The sequence below is a fragment of the Dasypus novemcinctus genome, chromosome 9 (genome assembly GCF_030445035.2).
Source record: "Dasypus novemcinctus isolate mDasNov1 chromosome 9, mDasNov1.1.hap2, whole genome shotgun sequence".
NCBI classification, from domain to species: Eukaryota; Metazoa; Chordata; class Mammalia; order Cingulata; family Dasypodidae; genus Dasypus; species Dasypus novemcinctus.
Window position 1 is genome coordinate 74658026 of NC_080681.1, and position 27649 is coordinate 74685674.

Consider the following 27649-nt stretch of genomic DNA (forward strand, 5'->3'; position numbering starts at 1 on the left):
CAATTCCTGCTGTCTCTGCCTATGCTGTTCTCTCATTTCATTTGATTTATGACTCTTCTTTCCCCTTGCCCCTCATTTACTGAACTCATCCCACTTTGGGATTTTAAAACTTATTTGAGGGTTACGGTACAGAAATTAGGAGTGTTTATAAAGGCCCAAGCCCTTCTCTTAATGTTGGCACATGGTCTCTCCTAAAGAATGTGGTTGTGAATCTCCAGTGTCCCACAGTCATTCATTCCACAGTCAGCTGGAGGGGTCAAGTTGGGCAACCAAGTTAGAACTCTCTTGACCTTAACTATTGAGGGGAACAATGGAGCTAGATCAGCTTTGTGTAGTATCTGTCTCCTGGGAGGCAAGGGTTTGGAAACTAAGGTGCAGGGGTAGATACCTACCAAGGATTTGTGTCTATAAGTAGCCTTTAGTTGAGGTTCTGATTGTTACATTGCCCCCTAATGAACTGTGTGACTGACTTTGGGCCAGTTAGTTATCCATGTGAGTGCAAAGGGCTCCGAGGCTCCCTCCCTTTCTAGAGAGCTTCTTCTCCAAGCTTATCTGTGGCTCTTTGGAGGGTGGAGATTCTGCCATGCCTTATCATCTCTGCTGCCTGCCTCCTGGTCCAGACTGCCACAGTCCCCTCCAGTCTAGCCCACTGCACAAGCCTCCTTCCTCTCTCTGCTTCTGCCCTTGACCTCTTCCTATTTACTTTTTATAGTGCAGCCATGGGTCATCTTTCAAAAGTGCAAATCAGATCCCATCACAGCCCCATTTAATATGTTCCACTGGCTTTCTGCTGCAGGCAGATGGCTTCTGAGCACCCACTAGCTGTGGCCCACAAGGCCCTGTGTCACCTATATTTGCTGCCTCACCTCCCACTATGCTCCCCTCTCTTTCCCTGCCCATCAGTTTCACCAGCTCTCAGAATATCCTCCAGATAAACACGCTCACTCAGCCTTAGGGGCTTTGTTCTAGCCATCCCTTGTGTCTGCAACACCCATCACTACTGAGCTTAGGATCAGGACCGGTGATTGGAACTAGTTCGTGGGGAAGCTGTGCAAGTTGGGGAAGGTAAGAGTTCAGTCCCAGTTCTCCTTGTGAGCTGTTATTATCTTGGCAAGGTTATACAAATGCTCTGGAACTCAATTTCTTCACTTGTAAATAATGATATATAGAGGTCCCTGCCACACTGATGATTGGAATTATATTATGCATGTCAGAAATGCTTTGAAAACTACAAAATACCGTGCAGTGTTAATTTCCCCTGCAGGGGAAAGAGAGTGGAACATAGGAGTTCATGGTATGGGGCCACAACTGACCAGCTGTGTGATCTTGGGCACTCACCCTCTCTGAACCTCATTTTTTTCATATGTAAAATGGGCAAATAATCTTAATACTCTGCACCTGTTTTGCAGAGTGATCATGATGCTCCAGGATGATGTAAGTGAAAGTGTTTGCTTAAAACTGGAACTCTAAAGAACTCTGCAGATGCTAGACATCATGTGTATTAGGAGGGTGGCCAGCCAGTGGAGTGTATCATCTCTGTCCTTGCGAGTCCAAAGGACACCTTTGCAAGCACAGTAAATGTGTGCATGAAGAAACCCATGCCTTTCACTGCAAAATTACCAGCTCTCTCAGCTTAATGACTCTTCTCACCTATTCTGTATCTTAACTGGAGAGAGAAAAGGAAGGAAACAGAAGTCAAAGCCAGGAATCACTGGGCTTTCTCCGTATAGGTGGGAATTAGAAAAACTGTGACTGTCTTTGCCTCTCATTTTGCTGTCTGCCAGATGATGTTTGCACAGTGCAAGGATGAAGTAACTAGGACCTCTATTCAGGGTAAATGCTAGTTCTGCTTTCTACCAAAAGATATATGCCAGGACATAAAAAGAATTCTCTCCATGGTGCTCCTATTAATTCATAGCAGTTATAGAGAGCTGTAAAAAGCCACCTAATTACTTCTTCCTGCTGTATATTTCAAGGGTGGCAGGTATCCTAGTAGATTCAAGGTAAGTCTGGTATTAAAACCACTGAGTTATATTCTTTTTTCCCTTTCTTGGAACTATCAGCTCAGTCTGCAGGAGAGAATATTGGCCCAAGAACCAGTTTTTGTCCTTAGGCGCCCCTTGTCCATGTATGACTGGAGGAGACACTGAGTTGTTCACTTTGCTTCTGCCAGTATCTCTTTGACCACTCCAAAAATAGGGGCAATGTACCTCCTTCTGGATAAGGCTTAGAAAGCACCAGAATAGCTTCTGAAGAAGCATGTCATCCTCATATGCAATATGATAAAATGACCCTACAAGGGCCTTGACCTGCCTTCTGAGCGAATCCATGTGTAAGTTCCCAGCACTCCAAATGGGAATCATTTCCCCTACCTAGTTCCTGAACCTGGTTTGCTGAGCTCTGAAAATGGTAGCCACAGGTATTTCTGCCATGTTCAGGGTACATTAGATCATGGGTGGATGAGTGGAGGTGGACTAGCATCCTCACGTAACACAGCTAAGCTGTGGTGGGAGTGACTACTGTTTTCACCTCACCTTCTCTCTGCTGAGAACTTTCCCTATGGCCTAATGAGGTTATCTCATGAGCTGGGCAATTAAGTCCTTTCAGGGAGGCTCCAACCCAGCCCAACTTCAAATCCCTTCCTTGCAAGAACCCTATCCCTTTGAAAAATGGCCTTTTTGTTTTTATACTGAAGCCAGGTCCTCTACAAGTCAGAAGCTGCCCAGCTTTTTTTTTTTTTTTTTAAACTTCATTTCAACTTCAAAAATAAAATAACAGGGAAGCGTCCGCCTACCATGTGCAAGGTCCAAGGTTTGATATCCAGGGCCTCCTGGCTCATGTGGTGAGCTGGCCCATGTGCAGTGCTGCCTGTTCACAAAGAGTGCCGTGCCATGCAGGGGACCCCCCCCCCGCGTAGGGGTGCCCCACACACAGGGAGTGCACCCTGCAAGGAGCCGCCCCACGCGAGAAAAAGCGCAGCCTGCCCAGGAGTGGCACCACACACACAGAGAGCTGACACAACAAAATGATGCAACAAAAAGAGACACAGATTCCCAGTGCCACCTGATAAGAATGCAAGTGGATGCAGAATAACACACAGCCAATGGACACAAGAGAGCAGACTATGGAGGGGGAGGGTTAAATAAATAAATAAATCTTTTTAAAAAATAGAAAAAAAGAAGCTTAGCAAATTATAAGCATTATTTTTAAAAATCCTGTCCAGGAACATTCATCTTATTATTATTTTTTAAGAAGTTGGTTTTGTTTTGTTTTGTTTATTTCTCCCCCCTTCCCCCCCCCAACCCCGTTGTCTGCTCTCTCTGTCTATTTGCTGCGTCTTCTTTGTCCACTTCTGTTGTTGTCAGTGGCTCAGGAATCTGTGTTTCTTTTTTTGTTGCGTCATCTTGTTGTGTCAGCTCTCCGTGTGTGCTGCGCCATTCCTGGGCAGGCTGTACATTCTTTCACACTGGGAGGTTCTCCTTAAGGGGCGCACTTCTTGCCCTGGGGCTCCCCTATGGGGGGAACACCCCTGTGTGGCACGGCACTCCTTGTGCACATCAGCACTGCGCGTGGGGCAGCTGCACACAGGTCAAGGAGGCCCAGGGTTTGAACCGCGGACCTCCCATGTGGTAGACGGACGCCCTAACCACTGGGCCAAGTCCACTGCCCTACATTCATCATATTTAACCCTAAAAACAAACTCAATTGTTTCTCCAGTGTTCAGAAAGATGAATAAATGAGCACAGATTGGTTAAAATGACATGACCAAGGTCCCCTTATTAATGAAGAAAATGGGGGAAAAAAAGGCTTATCATATTCATATCTCATAAAACAAAATCCAATATTTTTTTGCCTTTAGCATTGATGTAGTACCTTCTTTACCTTTGCTACAGAAATATTACAATATTATGATTAACTATAGTCTATAAATTACATTAGTTGTATTTTTCCCATATAGCACCATATTCTTAACACCCTGTAACAGAAGAATGTTCTTGTATTTGCACTAAACCACAGTCTTCATCCACCACTGAAATCACTGTATTATACAGTTCCTAGACTATCTTCCAGTGGTTCTTCGTTAAACTCTCTAGACTACCCCTTTAAACCACAGTCACCTTGCAAGAGGCCTGCTCAGAAAAGCCCCCTGCGCCATGTCACCCTTCCTGCTGAGCCCAACCAAAAGCCCTCCCTTTCCTTCCTCAATTCCCAGGGAACCTCATGTCATGTTTCCAGAGCTTCACTGTCCAATGCAGTAGCCGAAAGCCACACATGCCTTAGATTTAAATTTAAGCCTATTTGTTAATTAATGAATTAATTAAATTCATTTAGTTCATTCATAACTCATTACAAGTCAGTAACATGTAAGAATTTATTTCTTCAGTCACACAAGGTACGGTTCTGGTGCTCAATAGCCATATGTGGGGAATGGCTATCGTATTGGACAGCAAAGGTAGCAAGTATTTCCCACATTGTAGAAAGTGCTATTAGGCAGCACTGTTCTAGAGCGTATCTCCCTCTGCACTGTGATGAAAACACCTACCTCTTACTGAATATTTGCTCTCTGCCCAGCCCTATACAAAACACTTTGCAATCCCCAAGATATTTTAAAGTAGTTAGAATTTAGCAAATGGGAAACTGAGGCTTAGGGCCGTTACATAACTTGCCCAAGGGAACATGGCTGGTAAGTAGGAGAACTGGGGCAGGTCTCTGGGTCTGTCTGCTCATGAAGTTTACTCTCTGAACCACTGCACCACACTGACTATATAATACTCAGACTGCAGTAGATGCATTTATCCTCATGCATGTGTTCCTGTTTATCATCTGTGAGCTGGTGAGATGCAGGTAGAGCTGCAGAATGGTGCTAGGCTGATGCTGGCACGAGGGTGTCTTAAGGATGATTCTGGCCATCAATTTTGCATGCTGTCCTTTGTTAGGCTTAGCACTGTGCTGAGCACTTGGCATGATCTCATTTAATTCTCCTGATAACTTCATAATATGGATACTATTGTTATCTCCACTTAACTCATAGGAAAAAAAGGGTGGCCTAAAAAAATTAAGCAACATGATGGATTGTAAGTGGCAGAGCCTGAAATGGAAGCCAGATTGTTCTGGAATGAGAAGCCCCTGTCACGGCTGCTAGGTCTTGCTGCTTTGCTTCACCTCCGTCTGATTTTAGCCTCACTCACAGAAGAATGGTTCTCAGCCTCTTCACAGACATGGAGGACCTCGATGAATCCTCTGCTTGATTTGGGAAAGTAAACAGAACAAAGTGTCTGAGTGGAGTGGATGCTTCTGAGTCCGTGGAGCTTATCTAGTCCCCAGAAGGCTGGCCCGGGATAAAGGTTCGCTCTCTCCTTCCACTCCTGAAGTGCTAATCAATGCAGCAAATACACCTGATTGACTTCTTGTCCAAGCCCCATTTCACAACAATGAACAACATCTTCTGTAATTTGAAAAACTGATTACACACCTATGATCCTTGCTTGCTTTTTATGTTTTGTTTTGTTTTACACAAAAGAAATTTCTCTTTAAGAGAGCAAAAGCTTTTTCAGTTGATTCTGATACATTTCGAAGGAGGTTTCTTTGCCAACCTCCTTTTAAATTAATCTGTTAAATTACTATTAGAGAACTTGAAGATACAGCAAAGAAGAAAACAGCACCATCCGCATTCCATTTTCATTTATTAAGAACTCTGAGCCTAATAAAAAAGATGGACCTTTATAAACAGTGTTTATTCCATTTCCTTGTATATCTGTAGCAGTCTGTTAACTAATACATTCTAGCAGTAAATTTGGTATATCTGAAATCCCAAAAATAAAATGACTGGGGAAAATAGATGAGAACGTAGTGTGTGGTCCCCAATTCTACATTTGTATTTTCGTCAGGTAAGAGAATTTAAACAAGGATCACCAAGGCAGGGAGACCAGGTCAGTTTCCATAGAAACTCCTTCTTACAGTGACTCTAAGGTGTCACCAAAAGCAGCGGGGAAGTTTTCCCGACTAGATTTGAATTCTCCTCTAAGAGCATGCACATTCTGAATTCTTTGGTCATCCTCTTCGAATACTTCTTGGAAGTAGCAGCATTTGTGAGAAGGTGCATGTGCTCTCTAGTGAGAGAGGTCTGGCTTTGAGTCTTGCCTATCCCTAGTGGTAAAAAGAAAGAGCTCGAAAAGCAACCTTCCGGTGTTCACATCCTGGGTCTAGGGCAGAGGTCGGCAAAGTATGGCCCATGGGCCAAATCCAGCCCTCCTCCTGTTTTTGTATTTACTGCAAGCAAGAATAATTTTTACGTTTTTCAATGGTCATTAAAACAAATCAAAAGAAGAAAAATATTTTACAATATGAAAATTGCATGGAATTAAAATTGCAGTGTCCATAAATAAAGTTTTTTGGCAACACAGCCACCCTCATTCCTTTACCTATGTCTATGGCTGCTTTCATGCTATGATAGCAGAGTTAAGTAGTTGTGTCAGAGACCGCACGACCCAAAAAGCCCAAAATATTTGCTTTCTGGCCCTTTATGGAGAAAGTTTGCCCACCCAGGGATCTAGAATGTTAGAAGTTAAGGTTACTTAATTTTTTTATACCTCAATTTCCTCACCTGTGAAATAGGGTTAATATTCACATCCTAAGGTACTTATATGGATTTAATATGATAATGAATGTAAATCATTTAGTACAATTCCAGCATAGGGCAGACACACAGTAAGTGTGAGCTGCTGGCCATATGATTTTGTCCAAGTTCTTAAACCCTTTGAGTCTCAATTACTTCATCTGTAAAATGGAGACAATAATGTCTACCTTATAGGATTTAAATGATTAAATTAGAGTAGCCTATTAATAACAATAATGGCCTGTATTTGACACTCCTGTTATTCTACTTTGTAATATAGCTAGTTTTTTACATTTTTGCCTGAAGTATCCATTTATAATTGTATTATAATTGACTGGACACACATTTGTTGTCCTTTCTGGAATGTGATTTTCTTGAGCAGCAGGGCCATATCTTCTCAATCTTTCTATCCTAGCATGGTACCTGGTTCATTGTGCTGATTTGGAGTTTGTTGAAGGTCTGGATGGATAGATGTATGGATGGTTGGATAGATAGATGTGAAGATGAATAATTTGTTTATTTGCTACGTATTTTCTTTTTTCTCTGTCTCTCTTTTGAGGTACCAGGGGCCAGGGAATGAATCTGGGACCTCGTATGTGGGAAGCCGGCGCTCAACCACTGAGCCACGCTGGCACTCCTAAGTTGGTTTCTACATTTGTTTTTGCTTGTTGTTTGTCTGTTTTCCTCAGGAGGCACTGGGAACCAAACCTGGGACCTCCCATGTGAGAAGCAGGTGCTCAACTGGTTGAGCCACATCTGCTCCCCTCTGTGTATTTATTATACTAGTTGCTTTGGGCTTCTTTGGGTGATGTGTATGTTATAAACTATCTGGTATGTAACAAGTCTGAGAGCACCTGTATGTACAAAGGAACTCAAGAGGTGCCTCTCTACGCTAGATTGCTTGGGCATACAAGAACCTTAAGGAAAAGCATTAGACTCCTCATCAAAAGATGTCTTTCTAGCTTGCCTGCTGCCTGTGCTTGGCACCTTCATTCGTAATTGTTCTTTGGAAGCTGAGCTGAGTTTCTCACTTATAGGAAGACATAAGGCCAAGAATCCAACCACCCCACCTTGGAGATGGTTCACCTGGTGGGCCAGAAGGGAGAACCAAGCCCCTGCCCCACTGCCTTGTTGATGTCACTGGCTCAGGATGGTCTGGCCTGGAGAGTCACAGTGGAAGTCACCACAGCTGTTACATCTCTGGCTCTCAATCTGAACACGGGCCCCTGAGGCTATTCGGTGCTCGGTCACTGGAAGCAAACATTTAGGCAGACAGAGAAGAATGCTGAAATTAAACAGACGATTTTTCTTTCCACATCAGACCTTGGAGTAGAAGAAAGGGTGACAGCAGCATGTCACAACATCACAGATTTTTAGGTATTTGATACTTTAAAAACTTATCCATAAATATACAGTGGTAGGATGATGATTCTTATTTGGCAGACATGGAAATAAGTTTCAGAGGTAGAGTGTATACATGTGGAGGGTTTAAGAACCTGGAGCAGAATTTCAGGGGTTTTTGTTTGTTTGTTTGTTTGTTTCTGATACTGATCACCCAACCCAGCTTTACCATGATTGCATCCTAAATTTAGGGCAGAGAGTATTCAGTCATTTCTCTGTTCAACAACTATTTATTGATCATCTATGTGTGCCAGATATCAAGCACTGACAATTCAGCACTGAAGGAACAAGACAGAGGAGGTGTCGTGGCCCTTATTGCCTTATATTTTATAGGGAGAACCAGTCAGTAACCATGTAACATGTAAATAAATAAACAAAATCATTTCAGATGGTGATACATGCCATAAAGTATTCAAAATTCAGGGTAATGTGATAGGTCAGGGATAACACAATTAGACACAGAGTACCAGGGGAGATGTCTCTGATAAATCAGGACATGTAAGCAGAGCTTTGAATGCTGGAAACAGGCATGAATGAAAAGATCCGAGGGGAAGAGCGTTGTAGGTAGGCAAGATGTTAGGAGATACCTGTGCTCACAGGTAGAAACTCATGTAGGTAAAGCTGATGGGCCTTTCCTTGCCTGTGGGGATGTGCTGGCCCTGTTGGTATAATGTGGACTGTGTAGCCAGCTTGAGTGGGGCTCAAGGTATAGGTTAAGCGGCCTATCTTTGCCACTGCTGACAATTCCATTTCCCCCCATCTACCTATTCAGATCTCACTCATCCTTGAGGGACTGCTCAGATGGCTCCTCTCCCAGAAACTTTCCCTGATTCCTCCCCCAAGCCCTTTATCTGGACCCCTCTCTTTTTATGTTTTTTTTCCTATTCTAAGCACATTCCTCCTGCAATGTATGTATTTCTATACATCCATCGAGGCCAGAGTATAACATCGTAATCAAGACCACGGCACTGAGGTTAGGCAGGCTCTGGGTTTGTCTTCCAGCTTTCGAATGTGTAATTTGAGGCCAGTGGCTTGATTGCTGTTGACCCTGGCTGGTTTCATCATCTATGAGTGGGTAAATAATAGTGCCCGTGGCATAGGTTATTCTGTAGCGAAAATGGAATAATGCCCATAAAGCACTTAGTTCAGGGTAAACACTCCACACATGTAAATAATTGTTTAACTATTGCTTCTATGTGCCCCATTGCAGATTGTTCATTCTCCTTTCTTAGGCTATGAGGATTTGAGAGCAGGGACTGGGCTATCTTAAACATTTGTTATCTATATTACCTAGCCCAGTTCCTGGAACATAGGTAGTACTCAATACATACTGTGAACGAATGAATGAGATCTTCCTTTTCTCTACAGATATAAGGGCCTCAGCATTACAGAATTTCAGAACTGGAAGGAAACTTAGCTGTCATCAAATTCAACCCCCTTAACGTAAGCAAAAGGAAATTGAGTCGAGAGAGGTTTAGGAGTTAAGCGCAGTTACCAAGCCCATTGTATTTGAAAGTGTCTCGTTCCTCTCAGAATGGCAGTGTGTACAAAGAAGTAGGTTATAGCCAGCTCTGAGAGCAACAGAGCTCCAGTTCACTTAAATGAGCTGAAATTTAGAATATTTTGTCCCATGAGAACACTCGCTTCTCTTGAACACGTGACCCACTTTTTATTTGGAAATGGTGGCAGAGATGGGTATCCTTTACTTTTTAATCCGTAGCAGAGAGCACAGTTCCTTGGACAGAACAAATGCTCTTTAAACGCGGGATATGTGAAGACACACATGCACCATTTTACTTGGCGCTCATAAATGTGAGACGTGGTCATGGGCAGACTAATCTGGCAGTTGGCCTAAACCTTGCATTTGGGGTTGTGCTTCCTGGGTCACAGGAGTGTCTTTTGTAATCTCAGGCCTAGCCCTGTCTCCATGGCCCATCTGGTAGAAGGGAACAGTAAATATCCCCCTCCCAGGGAGGTAATAGGCATTGATCCATCCATGATTTGAAGGCTTATGAGCATATAAATGACATCTGGAGTTATTGATCTCAGAAGCATGGTGGATTGTGCTTGGAGATCATTAAAGGGCTAAGATTCGGGTCATCATTCAGCACATCGTCACAAACACCTACTGTGCACCTGGCCCTTTTTCCTGACCTCATCAGGAATAAGGAACCATGACAGTGCCTGCTTCATAGGGTAGTGAGGACGTTGAACGAGACGAGGCACGGGGGACACCTAGCACGATGCCTGGCCTTTAGGAATTGCTCCAAATATTAGCCAGTAGTTTTTAAAAGACTGTGATTATATTCCAATGGAGAGGAAAGAGAAAAGTTACTATAATCATATACTTTGAATTCTCGCATGGCAAAGCCACTTCTCTTCCTTTAAAAAAAAAAAACTCATATTCCACATTCCACACCTACCAGAATATTGAGGGGGAAAGTTCAGCTTTGCTGGAACAGAGCCACGTTTGTTTTCCAGGTGTTTGAAAAGAGAGGTTATTAAAGGGTTCTGCTCTGTGTTCAAATACAGCATTTCCCTTAATGATCTTGTACAAAATGGGGAAGTTTCTTCAAAACTCACATCAGAACTTGGGTGCCAGGCCTGAGGCAGGCAAGTGAAACAGTGGAGACAGGAAGTTCAAAGGTTAGGGGCAACAAGCTGCTGCCCCTCAGAATGAGAGGTATGGGGCTGGCTGGGCCCTAGATTCCCAGAAGAGGCCCCCTGGAGGCATGGGGAAAGCCAGGGGGTGAAACAAATTTGACCATTCAAAGGTGAAGGAGGTCAAGTATAGACTCAGAGGTTTCACAGGCAGGACAGAAGTCCCAGTGACTGCGCTAAAATGTAGAGCTAGCCGGAGGTGAAATTCAAAGCACCCCTCTATTTTTTATGTAACATTTATGTAATCTAAGTTTCTTTTAAAAATAAAAATAAGAAAGTATATTAAAAAAAAAAAATTTAGAGCCACAGTGCATCAGAGACTAGCTGAAGCAAGTCTTCTTGATTGTTACTCCTACCTGAGGTCCACCCTGAGATGGCCCTGCCCGGGCAGGGGAGCATGAGATGGGAGGCCACAGACCAGGGTGAGGAGGCCAGACTTGAGGCATCACATGTACTCCTCCTAACAGCACATTGAAAAAAGTGCTATTATTTTCCCTGCTTTATGTTCCAGACCCTGAGGTGTAGGCACGTCACTAGTTTGCCGGCGCTCACCCAGCCAGCAGTTGGTGAAGCCAAGATTCAAGACGAAGCAGTCTGACTCCAGAAGCCGCTCCTTGACGTCCAGGCTTATTTATGGCGCTCCTATTCGGTGCCAAGCACTGGGCTAGTCATTGGAAATAGCCACAACCCAGACATTGCTGCCCTCAGGGAGCTTACATTTTAGCGAAGGTGACAGGACTCTGAATAAATAGTTACAAGAGCAACAGGTTACTGGAGGGATGAGAAGGCAGGGGCCATCCTAGTCGGGGTTCAGGGACTTGAGGTGCTCAGTGAGGCTTAAGGAAGAGGGGGTGCTGGAGCATCAAGAGTGGGGAGAGAGTATAACAAACAGCTTAGTGCCAGTGAACAAGGCAGTGATGATCAAATATTTCTGGAATCAGGGGTTGGTTTATAAGAAGCCATTACTACTTACTTAATTTAATAAATAACTCCTCCCTCGGTGAATCCTTGGAGACTTTTGCTCTGAGGCTGCTCATAGGCTCATTTGGGGGTCAGTAATGGTACTGGAATCTTTTGCACTTTTAAGCCGTATCCTTGATTGGAGTGGCCTCCCCTGAAATCGTTCTTCACAGGGACCACACACATGAATCCGAAAAGAAAGAAAAAATCATGTATGTCCCAAGCGGACACAGAATGGTGGGACGTCAGGAAGGACGAGGGTGGGGTACAGGCAGCTTTCCTAAGTGCTGATTCTGTCTCTTCGTACCTGGAATACCTGACCCAAGGTCTGGCACAGAGTAGACAGTAACCCGTGTTGTGTTGAATTGGCTGATAGGTTGATTACTAATCTGGGGAAAATAACCTTATTTCTGGGCCTTGGTCATCTTATCTTTAAATCAGGGATATCGCTCAAGCGGATTCCTAAAACCCTTTCCAACCTCATAAGGCCATGACTGCCTATTGGTAAATAGATCCCCTTGTCCTGGAGATACCAACTGAATTTGTCAATTCTTCCTTCTGTGCTGTTATCTGCCCTGTGTCTGTTTTTATTTGTTTTGCTTTGTTTTTAAGTATATATTTATATATAATGTTTTTATTTGCCTGGTTCCTCCTATCAAACTGCGAGTCTTAAGGACGAGAACAATGCCTTATTCATCTTGATTTACATGATTTTTAACACATAGAACTTAGGAAATGAACAATGAGTCAGTACTGCTCCTTTACTCCTTTATCACCTTTATGATTTTAAATGGACATCTCTTTTCCTACCATGTAATCAAAAGGAAACCACTTGCAATGTATCAGGCACTTTCCTATCTTTTCCTTGACAGAAAATTCCGATTTTTACAATTTCCTTGCTGCACAAGGAATAGCTTGAAAGTTCCACCCCCACAACAAGTGTCAGGACACTTTAGGATGATGCAGACACACACATCAAAGATGGGTTCTGCCTTTTTTTTTGTGAAAGAGCTGTGTCCCCCACTACACTTGGGGAATGTCTTAGAATTTGTGATAAAGCATCGAAATTGGGCACACACAGGAAACCCACTCTTCCCACACCCCCTGTGAGATGGACACGCCCGTGTCTTGTTGAGATAAAAGGAACTAAAAGTTCCCCCGAATATTCTGTGCAAAGAGATAATACTAGAGGGAAATGAATGAACAGGAAGAGAGATTTCAAAAAATTCAAACAAAATAGCACAAGCCCCATGTGCCATTTAAGATCTTTTTTCTGATTTTAGAAAAGGGTAACCCAGTTTGATTATTGTTCTGCAGGAGAAGGGAAAAGAAACCATAGCAACTGAGCACCTACCAAGAGCCTCACGAGATGTGACAGTCCTGCAAGGTGGGCTTTAGGCTTTGCCCTTGACAGATAAGGATACTGACACGTAGGGAGGTTAAAAGACCAGCCCAAGGTCACCCCAGCCAGGAGGCACTGGCCCACATGCAGACTCTGCTCTCGGAGCTCAGGCTTCAAGCATCCCCTCCCTAAACCAGTCAAAAAGGAGCCTTAGGAGTATGCCTCGCACCTGCGTGGCTCCAAATTCCATATATGTCCAAGAAGGAATCCGCATCATTCCTAAAATTAAAACATGAAAATAGAAGAAGTAAAGGAAATAAAACTTTAGGGAAAATCAAAGTAGCCCAGTGAAATCATGCTGGGTTTTAGAGGCTGCCTTTGTACAGACTGTTTAATTGGCGTTGCATTTTGAGGGTTAGATTGGAGGAAGAAGAAAAAAGACAGTGTTCAACCTGATTTACATGAAAATGAGAAGAAGAGAAAAAAGTGGAGTATTAAAATGTGTGAGTTGAATCCTTAGATCTCTGCGTCATGAGTGGCACCCAGTAGAACTTTTAAATTGGCTACATTGCTTTAATTGAAATATAGAATTGTAATAACATAATGTGACAGGCACCTACCGAGGGGGCCTGCTGCTCCTCCCACCCTTCCTTGGAGCAGCAAACAACAGAAGGGGGAGGGGGGGCCATGCACATGGAGAAGCACTTGAAAGGGCTTTGTTCTTTTCCAGGCTCTTTGAGGTTTGCTTTTTGAAAAAATGCATTTGTTTTTCTCATTCGCTCCAGGGTCCAATTAATCCACACCGCCCCACCCCCACTCCCAGCAGGTTCTTGCCATAGAGGTATTTTGCATCAATTACGGTGTTTGTTGTCTACTGGGTGGAAGGAAAAGAATTTGTAAAATATCCAGATTTGCCTACAAAGACCTCAAGTAATCCGTCTGAGAGCCTGAACCAAATTGACTAGTGGATGGGGCTCTCACTCCCTGCCCCCTGAGGTTTCTCCTCGGTCTCTGTGTGGCTGTGGCTGTGATCATTTTCTAACGTGCACAGAGGTCCAAGTTTCTCATCAAGGTACTTAGAGGCAGCCTGGGGAGATGGCGTTAGGTATCAAGAACAGGCGTTCCTGAAGGCAGGTGCAGAGGTGGCTTAGGAGTAGAAGGAGGGCCAATCTTTACCTGGCAGAATTCACACTCTGACCCTGACTGCTCCCAACAGCGAGCCCCCTGGCCCCAGCCAACTTTTCTCAAGACACAAGTTCACACCTTCATGACCCCAGTCCCTCCTCCACATCTTTCATTACCTTCATCTCAACCAAATGCCATGAAGTCCAGGCTGTCCTTGTGCCTCCGTGGCCAGCCCCAACCTACAGGTATACCGGGTGTCAGCATCAGCTTAGCTCTGTTCTTCTCACCTATTCTTACCCCATAAAGTTTATGCCTGTAATAGACAGACCCTCTGAAATATACAACTTTCCTCAACCACAAGGTCTAGATTAAAATACTGTGACAGGACTTCAGCCACTTTCAGCCCTGCCTGCCCTAATTCCCAGCACACCCTTACTAATGCCAACTGTGTTCATGTTAGAGATCAGCAAAAGTTAATTGCAAAAAAAGGTAAACTTTGATGTAGATTACCACAGTGCTTCACTTAAACTATCTGTGGGGAAGGGTTATGTATTTTCTTTTCTAGTTCATTGAAGACCAAGATGTGGCACCACGATGCATGCTTTGTGACACGCGTGATTCACCAAGAGAATTTTTTTTCCGATTTTTCATTAAATTTTTTTTGTCTTTATTTATTTTTTAATGTCCCCACATAACCCCCACCCCCTCATCCCATTCCTCCCCCCATAACAACAACCTCCTCCATCATCATGAGACATTCATTGCACTTGGTGAATACATCTCTGAGCACCGCTGCACCTCATGGTCAATGGTCCACACTGTAACCCACACTCTCCCACGGTCCACCCAGTGGGCCATGGGAGGACATACAATGTCCGATAACTGTCCCTGCAGCACCACCCAGGACAACTCCAACCCCCAAAATGCCCCCACATCACATCTCTTCCTCCTGCTCCCTACCCCCAGCAGCCACCATGGCCACTTTCTCCACACCAATGCCACATTTTCTTCGATTGCTAATCACAATAGTTCATGTATAGAATATCAGTAAGTCCACTCTAATCCATACTCTATTCATCCATCCTGTGGACCTTAGAATGATTGTGTCCACTCCACATCGATGTCAAGAGGGGGCTTAGATTCCACATGGATGCTGGATGCAATTCTCCTGCTTTCAGTTGTAGGCACTTTTGGCTCCCTGGTGTGTATGGCGGTTGACCTTCTTCACCTCCATGTTAGCTGAGTGGGGTAAGTCCAATAAACCAGAGTGTAGGAGATGCAAGTCTGTTGAGGCTCAGGGCCTGGCTATCACATGGTCAATCCAGAGATTCAGGTCCCTGGGGCATACACTAAACCCCAGCACCAACTACAGTTCTGGTAAAAGTAACAGGAGAGACTTGTGGACACAGATCACATCTGAGTCCAGCTCCATCACACAGAAACACAAACTCCAAAGTAGGGCCAACTGACATGGCACTGAACTCCATCTGCCATGACCATAGAACCTGTGGGTCTCTGTAGCCCTCAGAAGAACCAATACCTGGGTTGTATCTACTTTATCTGTCTCTGGGACTCTGCTGAGGTGTGCATAAGGGCAACCCCTCTGATAACCTCCTGGCACTTTTTGGAGACTCATAGCCATATAAACTCATTTGTCCTTTCCATTTCCCCCTTTTATTCAGGTCAAAAAGCATTGACCCTTTTTTTCAAGGTCATTTTCTAGTTATATCATCAGCTGGTACTTGGTAGTAATCCCTTGGCACCAGGGAGGCTCATCCCTGGGAGTCATGTCCCATGCTGGGGGGAAGGCAACACATTTACATGCTGAGTTTGGCTTCGAGACTGGCTACATTTGAGCAACATGGAGGTTCTCAGGAGGTAACTCTTAGGTAACCTGCAGCTCTAGGCCTTGTTCTTATTTCAGATGCACAGGCATACTCGTTAGTATCAAGGGCTCATTGTTGGACCTTCCTTTTTTGGTCTTTGCCATTGCACTTGAGGGATTGTTGCTGTTCCTTTAGGGACTGTGATAGAGCTCCCCTGGCTAGGAACTCAGCACTTCCTCATTTGTTGTTTTTAATTGTAACCACTATGAAAATATCCGAACATTTTTATGTACCCTGGATATATGCCCTGGAGAACTCCCTGCCACCATGTGTGCCCTGTCAGTAACATCCCACACCAGTATTCCTCCCCTGCCATTGTTGAACCTCTCTGTGATTCAAAACTTCTTCAAAAATGAAGCCTAATATATTCCCAAGTTCCATTAATAATAAAATGGAATATAGTGATGACTTTAAAGGTTAGATATAGAATACATATTAATTTAGAAAAAGTAAGGTAAAAATAAATTGGGGTATCAAAAAGTTAAACAATGCAAAAGCTTTGTTTTTGATGTTTTGCCTTCCATCACTGCAATAAGTGTTGCCCTGTATCACCAAGTGAATTTGACAATGGTGAAATCACCAAACTGTTGGATGCCCTGTCCAGTGAGACAAGTGTGGATGCACGTATGTGGATGTTAATGGCATAATTGCCATAGAAGTTTTTGAAAGACTATATTTGTGCTGAGCTTGTCACAGAGCAGTAACAGTTTACAGACCAGTACCAGACCACAGACCACCAAGCTTGTGTTCAGGCTGTATTTAACTTTCCCCAACCTGCGAAGTATAGCTTTGTGTGGAGGAAGACTCAGTATCTTTCAGGGTGCTGCCTCTGGCACCACCGTCCATCCCCTCGCAGAGGCCAGGCACTTCATCTCCATGGTCAACCATCCTAGGGCTTGTTGGATTCGCCTCTTACCCATCTCTTTCCTCATCTCAGCTTCCACCACTGTAGTCCGAGTTCCCATCATCTCTCACCTGGTCCACCTTGGTACTCTCCTACCTGGGTCTCCTTGGATCTCTTTTGGACCTATTTCAATCCATGCTGTAAAATCAAGGCCCTGTGATCTCTTTAAAAGATATGTGGATCAGGTTTCTGTCTTGCTTAAAATGCTTTGGTGGCTTCATTTGCTCTTGGTTGGAAGCACTGGCTTGACCTATGGAGATCTCGCACCTGTGCACTTGTCCACTCCCTGAGTCACCCTGGCCCCACTCTGTCCTCACCAGCATGCTCGGCTTCCTTTCAGTTTCCCATTTGTATTCCTCATCTGTCTGTCCCCCCCCACCGCCCACCCCCACACTCCTCACATCCCTCGTAGCTTTGACCCATGCTGTGCCATTCCTTTTAATCAGAATGTTCTTCCCACACCCCCAGTACATCTAGCTACCCCCTTCAAGAGAGCTGTTCTAGGTACTTTGCATAGGGTCATCTCATTTAATCTTCCCACTCCCAAGGTATGCTTGACCTTATTTTTAAACGAGTAAGCTAAAGCTCACAGAGGTTACGTGATTTGTTTAGGGACAGACAGCCAGTTAGTGAAATCCAGACCCAGCCTGTGAGATCCTTGTCCCTTACCTGCTCTGCCACTGCTGTGCCACCTCCTATATTGGGGCTGAGGAAGAATCTTCTGTGCTGATATTTAGGAAATCATATGGTCTTCCTATCTGCCCCCTCCCCACAGTGAGATCATCCCTTCCTGCACTTCCCTACATATTCAAAGAGCCTTCTCTAGTAACCAACTATAGAAATGATCCCTGAAAGTATAGTCTTTCCTGCACTTCCCTATGATTTGCTTTTTATCACCATCCGTCCTCCAGCTGGCCCTTCCTTCCTTTTAATGTCTCACCTCATTTACTAGATGATGTGAGTATTCAACTGTTAACACTCAGGGATTCAAGTTTAAGCAGAGCCTGAAGAATAACTAAAAATAGTCCCATTTTGTCTGTTTTCTCTGGAAAGGCCTGGGTTTGTGGCCTTCTGCTACCCAGTCACAATCGCAGTGACCTTTATCTCCCTTTTTAGGTCCTGACATTTTGAGGAAAGAGATACTTTACTCATTTTCTAGGGCTTGGTCATTTTCAGCTTCTCAGATTAGAAGTTTCCTTGGGCCTGGCTCCAAGCAGAAAAGCTCCTGAGCTGACAATTTCCAGAAGGCACCCAGCATATTCTGGCCTCTTAGTACATGGGAATATGTGGCTGGAAAGCCATTTAAATGAGTAAATGAACCATTCAGGAGATGAAAAACACGTGTGTGTGTTTCCCCCCATTTAAAATAGAAAGAGAATCCCCTGAACTTTACAACTTAATGATATTCTATACTTTGTGTTATCAACCTCTGCTGGAAGCAAGAAGAGCTATGAAAAGACAAGAGAATAAAAGACTTCTTGAGGCAAATAGTTAAATGGCATTGGCTATGAGAAAAATTCATATGCTGTAATTATAGATTTTTATTTGTTTTAAATCTTGGCACTCAATCTGTGAGCTTGGTTTAATAATAAAATACTAGAATTATGCATGCAAGTGCAAATTTGGCATCATGTCCGTCAGCTCCAAATGCTATTTACAGAATGGAATCATTACAGTGCATTAATATAATGAAGATGGCAGTGGAGCCCATTTCATTATGATGTCCTTAACACATCACCACACAGTAGTTGCTAGGCCCCTTTGGAAGTGTTTAGGCTTGTCTCAAGCCATCTTAACATCATCTGAGCCTTGTTCCTGAACTAATGTGGCATGGGTTCTGCTGTTAGCATTATATATGGCAATTGCTCGTGATGCCTCACAGAGAGAACATCCCTAAAGGGAAGATCCTCTGCCACCTTTGTCTGTAAATATGCTTCTGCTTCTGCAAAGATCACCCTGCAGTGGCATTTGGTTTATCACATGTCTATTTCCTCATCAGATTGGGAGCTCCTTGAGAGCAGGGACTCATGCTTATTTATCTCTGAAATAGCAGGCCATGTCACATAGGGTCAGACAGCCCAGATTCATATCCTAGCTCCACCACTTTATTAGCTCGGTGGCTTTGAGTAGGTCATTGAATTCTTTATGGCTCTGTTTCCTTATCTGGGACTAATATTGATAATGACAATGCCTCTCTTATAGGGGCATTATGGGGACTAAGTGAGCAAAGCCCTAGAAAGACGGCTGGCACAGAGAAAGTGCTCTATAATTGACAGCTGCTATTCTTGTCTCTGTACCAGGTGCTTCATACGGGGCTTGGCATAGAGTAGATGACCTATAAATGTAAGTGGGGTGGAAGGAAGAATGAATGGATGGATGGACAAATGAATGGATAAATGGATGGATGAATAAACAGCATGGCAGGCATCCACGGCATGCATTGCTTATCTGAATCTAGAGTTTTCTTTTTCTTTCAGTGGCTCTGCCAGAATCCAGGCCTCTCCTTTGTTGGAACTTGAGGCTGCCTGGGAATGATTGGACTTGGTTCAGATAGCTATCGGGAGAGACAAAGAGGTTTGCACATTTAGGGACTGAAGTTGAGCCTTTGCGAATGTGCAAAACTGAGAATTGATGCAGAAGTCATTATTAACTCACACATTTAACAGGATGTTTGCCTTTCAACAAAGGGTGACTAATTAATGTAACAGTTGCTTATGTAGATCCCTTAATTTGTTACTGGTTTTCAAATACCAAAGTAATTACATCACTAAAGGAGGACAGTTGCTAGAAAGTCCATCTATAAAGAGATTCAAAGAGGGTTGAGCCGTTGATTCTACGTCCTGTTTTATATGGAGCCTTGTGTTTGGTTCTGACTTGGCAGCCACTCCCAGTTAGAGTCAAAGTCAAGCCTGTCCCTCTGTCATGGCAAGGGCACGAATGATAGCGAGTCTCACCCGGTGAGTAGGTGTGGGGACAGGGAACCAGGCTGCCTTGGTTCAAATCCTGACTCTGCTATCTGTAAGTGGTGTTTACAGTGCCCATCTCTGAAAATGGTGATTCTAATAGAATCTGCTTCCCAGAGAAATCGGAAGGATTAAAGGGCTCCAACAGTGTCTGACAGATGATAAGGGCTGGAAAATATGTAATAATTTTTCATGACCTTTCTGCTGCTTTTCTCCCCAGCCTCATCCTAATCTTCTCCCCAGACATCTGTCTTCCAGATACTCCCTGGTGACCCCATGCCTACAAGTGCTTCATTCCCTTCTCCCACTCTCCCATCTCCCACCTCCACCCCAGTTTGGCAAGCTCCTATGCATCCTTCAACTCTTTTTTTTTTTTTTTTTTTTGAGATACCAGAAGAGGGAGTGAACCCAGGACTTTGTATGTGGGAAGCCAGTGCTCAACCACTGAGCCACATTGGCAACCCTGCGTTTTTTATTTATTTTTTGTTTGTTTTTCCATTTTTAGAAGGTACCAGAAACTGAATCCAGAAGGTCCCACGTGGGAAGCAGTCACTCAGTGGCTTGAGCCACATCTGCTCCCCTCATCCTTCAACTCTTAACATAACTAAATCCCCTTTGCAGCTTCCATAGGCTCTTCCAAGCAAAACAGCTCTTTTTCCCCTGTGCCTCTTTTTCCTTTGAGTCTATTTCAAGGATTTTGAGATAATTTTTTTCCCCTCACTTGGTAACATGTATGCAGTCAGGATTTATCTGACAGCCCATAGCATCTGAGGTTCAACATAATACAGCACCTCCATTATAGCTCTTTTCACATCTAATACCATTATTTGTGTTTCTGAGCAACCTGAACACAGAGTCCACATTTTATCATCTCTGTATCCTTCAGTGCCTAGACCAGGTCCTCAGTTAATGGTGATGAACAAATTAAGAGAAAGAATGAGCAAACAATATTGCTAGGTGTCTGATTTTGTTGGGTAGCATAGCTTCTTTGGAAATAGACTCACATCTGAAAAATAATAACAAGAGAACAGTACTTACTATGTGCCAGGCACCATTTGAAACACTTTACATGTATTAATTAATTTCACATGTATTAATTAATTTCTTCACGGTAACCTGAGAAATAGATTCTTTTATTATCTTCATTTCACAGATGAGGAAACTGAAGTTCAGAGAGGTTAAACCACAGTCCCAAGATCCCACAGCTGGGACCTTGCCACCTACAATCAGTGTTTACTTGTAGATGATGGAGTTGGGATTTGAACCCTAGTGATCTGACTCCAGAGCTTACAAACCTGTTCCTTAATCACTGACTTTATATTGCTTGTGAGTAGACTGATTTAAAATTCCTTAATCATTAGGCATGCAAAAATCTCTCCTACTCTATTGCCCACTATTTGCCTGGACAATCTATGTACTCCAACCAATGTATGTTCTAATTTTCAATGTATATTAGAATTCTCTATTCTGAGAGAGCCCCAATCAAGACTGGTGCAAGTCTCTACATTTTTGCATGTATAATTCCTCTGCCTGGAATTGTGCCCCCTTCTCTTTACCATCAGTTCAAATACATAATTAGCTTCAAAGCATATCTCAAATCTAACTTTCAATGATGTCTTCAGAGCTTATTCCATCCCACAGGAAGTCCCCGTCCTTCTATGTCTGTAATAACCTTTTGAAAACTGTAGATGTGCCAGTGTATGCATTAAATATACCCCTATGTCAGAGTTTATGTTGTGTTGGCTTTTCTTACTTTTGTCCTAACACTCATCTTAGCTATCAGCTACTTGAGGAAAGGGCCAGGTCTTAAATATCTTTAGGTTCCACCAAAATTCTTCCTATTCCAGAGCCCCAGATGTAGTGATTAAATAAGCATGTTGATTGATTGATTCCTTATGAGCAATCACATCTGTGTTATACAACCTACATCATTCATTCATTCATTCATAATTAAACAAACATTTGAATACCCAGTATTTTCTAGAACTGTGGTAATTACTATTATCCCCTATAGCCACTATTATAATTAATAACAGCTGACATTTATCAAGTATTTTTCCCTAGACATAGTGCTACGCACAATATGCATCATTTCTCTTAATTCCAGTACAACCTTATTATCATCATTTTAAAGATGATGAAGCTGAGGCTCAGAGATAGTCAATATTTTGTCTTATAAATGCCATGAGTGCAAGGACTATGTTGGATTTTGAATATCCTTGTATCCTTTGCAAAACAATATTTTTGGTAGGTCCTTTATAAATATTTCTTGACTGAATAAATAGATGGATCGATGAGTCATTTTTAAATTGGCCCAGAACCCTTAATTATAATCATCATGCTACCTTGGCTCTCTCACACCCAGTTAATGGATGAAGATACTGAGACTCTGAGAAATTAAATAAGTGTCCCAGTTTTTGCAATTAAGAAATAACAGGGGTGAGAAAATAACCAAGTTTATCTGACTATCCTTATAAAAAAATTTTTAACCCAAAAGGTAATTTTACAATATAAACTAAACTATCTATAAAATAATATCCTTTTTCCCAAACAATATGATACCTAGGGCAGTCAAGATTAGGTATATTTATGGTACATAAATAAATTCAAGAATCTCCCTACCATTTTAATGATAATTATTTTGGTCCTCTGATTGCTTCGTAGTCTGGCAAAACATCACCTCTTACGTTGTAATCTTCCCTTTTTCTTCTCTCATCTTTAAACAAGGAACAAGCCATAACTTATGCATGATAAATCAAACTTTTATAGGACAGAGCTTGATTTTTTTCCCCCTGAGGCTTATAAAATATTTTCATTGCATATTAGAGGTCAAAGGGACATTAAAAAGAGTCAGTCACAGGAATTCCCTTCCTTTGGTCTCCAGACTCAGTGAGTTCTGGTTAGATGGTAAATTCTGTGAGCTGTTTTCCAGTAGTCCTGAGTTCAAATTCTCATTGAACCCATATGAACTGTGTGACCCTGGGTAAGAACCTTAATTCTTCTGAGCCTGGGTCTCCTCATTTGTATAATTGGAATCATAATATTATCCTGCAGGACTGGGGTGAGAATTAGGTATTTTATATATGTATAAGAGCCAAGCACACTGGCACAAAGTAGTAGCCAATAAATAAATGTGAGCTATTATTATTTCAGAAAGCCTAAGTAGTAACCTATATTTACCTTTAATAAATAGGATAATTACAATGGGATTTTTTTCCTACCTTAGGTTAGAGTTATAAAGTCACCCTCTTCAGTTTGTGCAAAAGGAGAAAGTTCCAAATGGTAGTTAATCATGTCTTTGATTGAAAAAAATAAAAGTAAAAAGAAAATTAAACAATGGTGAGTTGATACCTCAATTACCTGACTTTGGCTTTTAGAAGCCTGTGATCTCCAAGTATGGGAGACACATTTGCTGCCCATCTCTTGGCCTTGGCTCCTCCCATATTTCTAGCCCCCCTGCCGTTAGGAACCATGTGACGATATCTGGCTATGAACTGAAATGACAGACATCACACCCAGGCCAAAGCTTAGGAGCACTGGATGCAACTCCCCAGCTCCTTCTCATTCCTTGACAACAGTAAGGTCATAGTTGTGATATAGATGCATCTGTCAGCCTCAACCCAGTATGACTCAGTGCATCGGAGTCCCTCCCAACCCAGGATGGATGTGAGCTTGTGCAAGGATGAGGCTGGGTTGTAACAAGGCATTGAAGATGCCCTGGTCAACCTAGCCTATGTTAATACGGTGAGCCATAAGTCTGAAAGCATACGGTATGTCAGGCAGTGTTTATAAATGTTAATTCTGCACTTAAAATATCATTTATTTATTTTTACTCATTTTATCCGTTGATGCATCCATGTATTTATCTGCTTATACTTTCAACAAACATTTTTCTAACCCCTACTCATTGCCAGCCTATGTACTAAGGATATAATGATTAAAAGGCCCCTTCACACCTGCCCTCTTGGGGCCAGAATCTAGCTGAAGAAACAGACAAGAAAAGTCTACAATTATGATGTAATGTACAATGTGATAGGTAAGGAGGGTGTTATGGAACTCTTGAAAAAGAGATGCTGACCTGGTTTGGGGGGCATTGTCCCACCAGGTGGGGGTGCTTCAGCTGAGTCTTGATGGAGGAATAGGAGTTTCATTCATTTGACAAATATTTATCATATGCCAGGCCATGTTCTAGGCACTGGGGAGGCAGTAGTGAGCGCACAGGCAAGACGGTGAAGAGAAACAGTAAGTGAATAAATTCATTTCAGAGAGGAATATGTGTTATGAAGCCTGCAGAAAAGAGCAGCATGATAAGGATTGACTGAGTGGAGTGATCATCGCCTGGGTGGGCAGGGGAGGTGCCTGAGAGCAAGCGGCCCTTGAGCTGAGTTTGCCAAGGCCCAGGAGGTTAAAGGCCCTGAGAGGGCAATGGTGGAAATGGAAGCTCTCACAGCAGACAGGGACATGGAGCAGAAACATACAGGATTAATTTTTATTTATTTTTTGGTTTTTTGTTCTTTTGTTTATTTTTTTCCTCAGGCTTAATTTTTATGTAAGATATTGCAGGGCTACTCCATTTTCCCTTTTCTGGATTTCTTTACTTTGAGCTCCTTGGCTTGAAACGGGGAATTTAAATTTATCTCTTGCAGCGGAGGTGTCTATTATTGGACTTGTGTATTTTTATTTTAGGCATTTCAGAAAGCGGTCCTCTAAGAGGAGCCAGAGAGGAATGAGCAGTACACTGTTAAGTAGAGAGGTTGAAAACAGGGACTCTGTGCTTTATGGATGTGGAAATAAACATGGGCTGTGGAGTTAGAAAGCCCTGAGTTTGAATCCCAGCTCTGTTACCTTTCTAGATGAGTGATCTTGAGCAAAAGACAACCTCTCTCTGCTTGAATATCCTCATCCATTAAATGGAGATAATAATAGCATCTAACCCAGAGGCTAGTTTTGAAATGTAAATGAGAGGATGTGTGAAAGTGTTTAGCACAGTGACTGGCAAGAAGAAAGCATTCAGTCAACATTATCAGCTGTTATTGGTATGATTCATTTCGTTCTCCTCTTTTTCATGTTGTCAGCATCATCTTGGCATTTATTTTGGTGGGGGGTGGGGAAGCACTATTCCTCCCTGTGTTTGCCATGACTTCTATAGATGTCGTGCTTTCATTTATTTAACAAATTACATTAGGCTGCTGCCCTTGGTATATGGAGTCCGAGTTCTCGTCCTGCCACTCAAGGCCTTCTCTGATTTAACCAGAGGTTCCACCTCTTACCCCACACCCCATGGTTCCCTCCTTACCCCCAGCCTCCCTATTTTTAGTCAACTTGGTTCCCACCCAGCATAGAATGGCCCCCTTCTTGACTATTAAATATGTTCTGTCTCTACTCCGCGTTAGTCATCAACGTGGGCACTTTACATATGTGAGCTCATCAATCCTCACCCTAAAGAAGCCACTGAGACTCAGCGAAGTGAAATTTCATGCCAAATCCAGGCAGTTAGTTAAGTGGTGGTGCAGGATTCGTGAGAACTATGCAAATTCTCCCAGTCCTACAGAACAGGGCTTGGGACCCACTTCCTTCATCTCTTTGATCCACAATAACAAATCTCTAGATTTGTCACTAGGCCTCAGGCATGTTGCCCACATAGGAAGACAGAGCCTTCTGCTGAACCAGAGGCAAGGTACTCAAAGGAAACAAACAAACAAAAAAAACTTTTGTCTCAGCAGGCTCAACCCTTTTTGCCTTGTAGGCTCTTCACCTGTGAAGAACCATTGAAGGTGAATGCTGACATTTTCTCTATCTCTAGATGGAACCCTGTCCTGTGCCCTTGCCTTGCTGAAATATTCAGGGTAAACCCAATTCATGGGTGCAATAGTTTTCTCAGAACCAACTTAGACAACACAGCCTGGAAGAGCGTCTGAAAGACGGTAGATGGGGAAGTTGTAGGTCACTGTTGAAAAGCTGTAGCTAAAGAAGGGGCTTTAATGGGACGTCATCAATACATGACAAGCAAGGAAACTCAGGTTCAATGAGAATACAGAATGCAAATAATTCAGGGCAATAGATTAAGGTATAAGCCTATAAAACTCGGTATCAAGGTATTTGAAGCCTACTTTTCTGTGGGACCAGACATAGGATGATGCCACTTTATCAGTTACTTCCAAGAAACCAAATCCAAAAAAGTCTTATCCCCTGACTTCCAACTAGACTGGCCTCATGGGAATTTGCATCCTCTGATCATGGTATGATACGGCAATGAAGTCAAGATTGAGCATGTAGCAGTGATGTGATCCTCTAAGAGATAGCCAAGGAGGTCTATCCATGAGAGATACTCTCTAACATCAGTGTTAAAATATGGAGATATAAAAAGCAATCCAACTAAAGTATTTTTCATCCTAAGGAAATGAATGTGTAAGAGTAATTTAGGGATGGGATTGGTCAATCCCAGGATTACTGCACTCCAAGGGTCCCACCCTCTCCTGCTACCTATAACCCTTGCAACATGAGAAGTTTTAGGAGGTGGTGAAAACTATAGTGTCTTTTGCACATCTAAAATGATCTTTTTATTCTATTGAACCTCATGTCTTGGATTTAGAGGGCAAACTCTGTGTTTGCAAAGTAGCTATAAGAACAGCATGTGAAGTCCATATTGCAGGCCCTCTGACCACCAGAAGGTAGACAACTGAGAAGGAACCAAATGTCATGTATATATAGGAAAACAACTAAGGACTTTGGATTTTGCTGCTACAATTACATGAACTCAGATAACAAAGGGAGAATGTTGTATGGCTTGGCAAGCTGAGTTTCAGCCCTGCCCCTTTCTTTGAGAGTGAGTTGTAGAAGAGAAGACACAGACATCCAAAGCTGCCCTGCTTTGTGCCTAGCTGCTAGCAGGGCTTCAATAAATAGTACTGAATGGATGAAAAATAAATGAATAACTTAAAGAAAGAATTTCAGTTAAAGAGAGAAAAGGGGAGAAATAAAAGTCAGAAAGGTGTCAATTCCAAGAGTCTTGGCACTTGAGCCCCTCTGACATGCTGGACCCTCTTCCAAGGGCTTACAGAGTTCACTCATTTAACTCACAACTTCATACTTTACAAAATATATCTATTTTACAGATCAGGCAGCTGAGGCTCCTGCATGTGAAGTTACTACCCAGGGTCATAACTAGTTCTTTGCAGAGCCAGCATTGACTCAGATGGGGAAACTGGAGTTTCTAGGTCTCACATCACAGGTCAGATAAAGAGGGATTGCTCCAGTGCTGGTATGAAAGGATTTTCAAGACATAGATCCCAGGCATTAGCCCAGGTGATGGGGTTCATGGAGCATCAGAATGAAGGGTTGCTGTATGTGCTGGTTCATGTTGTTCTAGTACTGAGAAGGCAGCAAGCCAGTGGCACAGCACCCTCTGACCAGCCATGGGCCACCCGGACTCTGAACCTGGAGCATACCCCCATGATGCAAGCGGGGAGGTGGTGGGGAGCCACCTACCTCCACCTGCATCTTTATCTCACTTACGTCATCCGCTCTGCTTCTCAGCAGCTTCAGGAACAAACGAATGATAAACAACCAGAACCCAGGTCTAGACTGTCACTCTGACCTGTGTCAGAACCCAGAACGAAACTCTGGTCTGGCCTAGCATGTACACAGCTACATCGTGGCAGAGTTGCTGTTTGAGCCTGCTCCCTCTGGCTCTTGGCACTATCTTACCAGGCCTCTGACCTGCCTTTTTCTTCTGGAAGTGACATGAGTTAAAGCCCTACCCCACCCCCTCTCAGTCACTCCTGTTCCAGA

General features: G+C 43.1%; 1 protein-coding gene and 1 pseudogene across 7 annotated transcripts in view; one reads left to right on the forward strand and one right to left on the reverse strand.

Moving 5' to 3' along the window:
• Window positions 1-27649, forward strand: part of DAB1 (DAB adaptor protein 1) — a 1209360-nt gene that overhangs the window by 1082959 nt on the left and 98752 nt on the right. The window lies entirely within an intron of this gene.
• On the reverse strand, window positions 17616-17759 carry LOC111765846 (small nucleolar RNA U3; annotated as a pseudogene).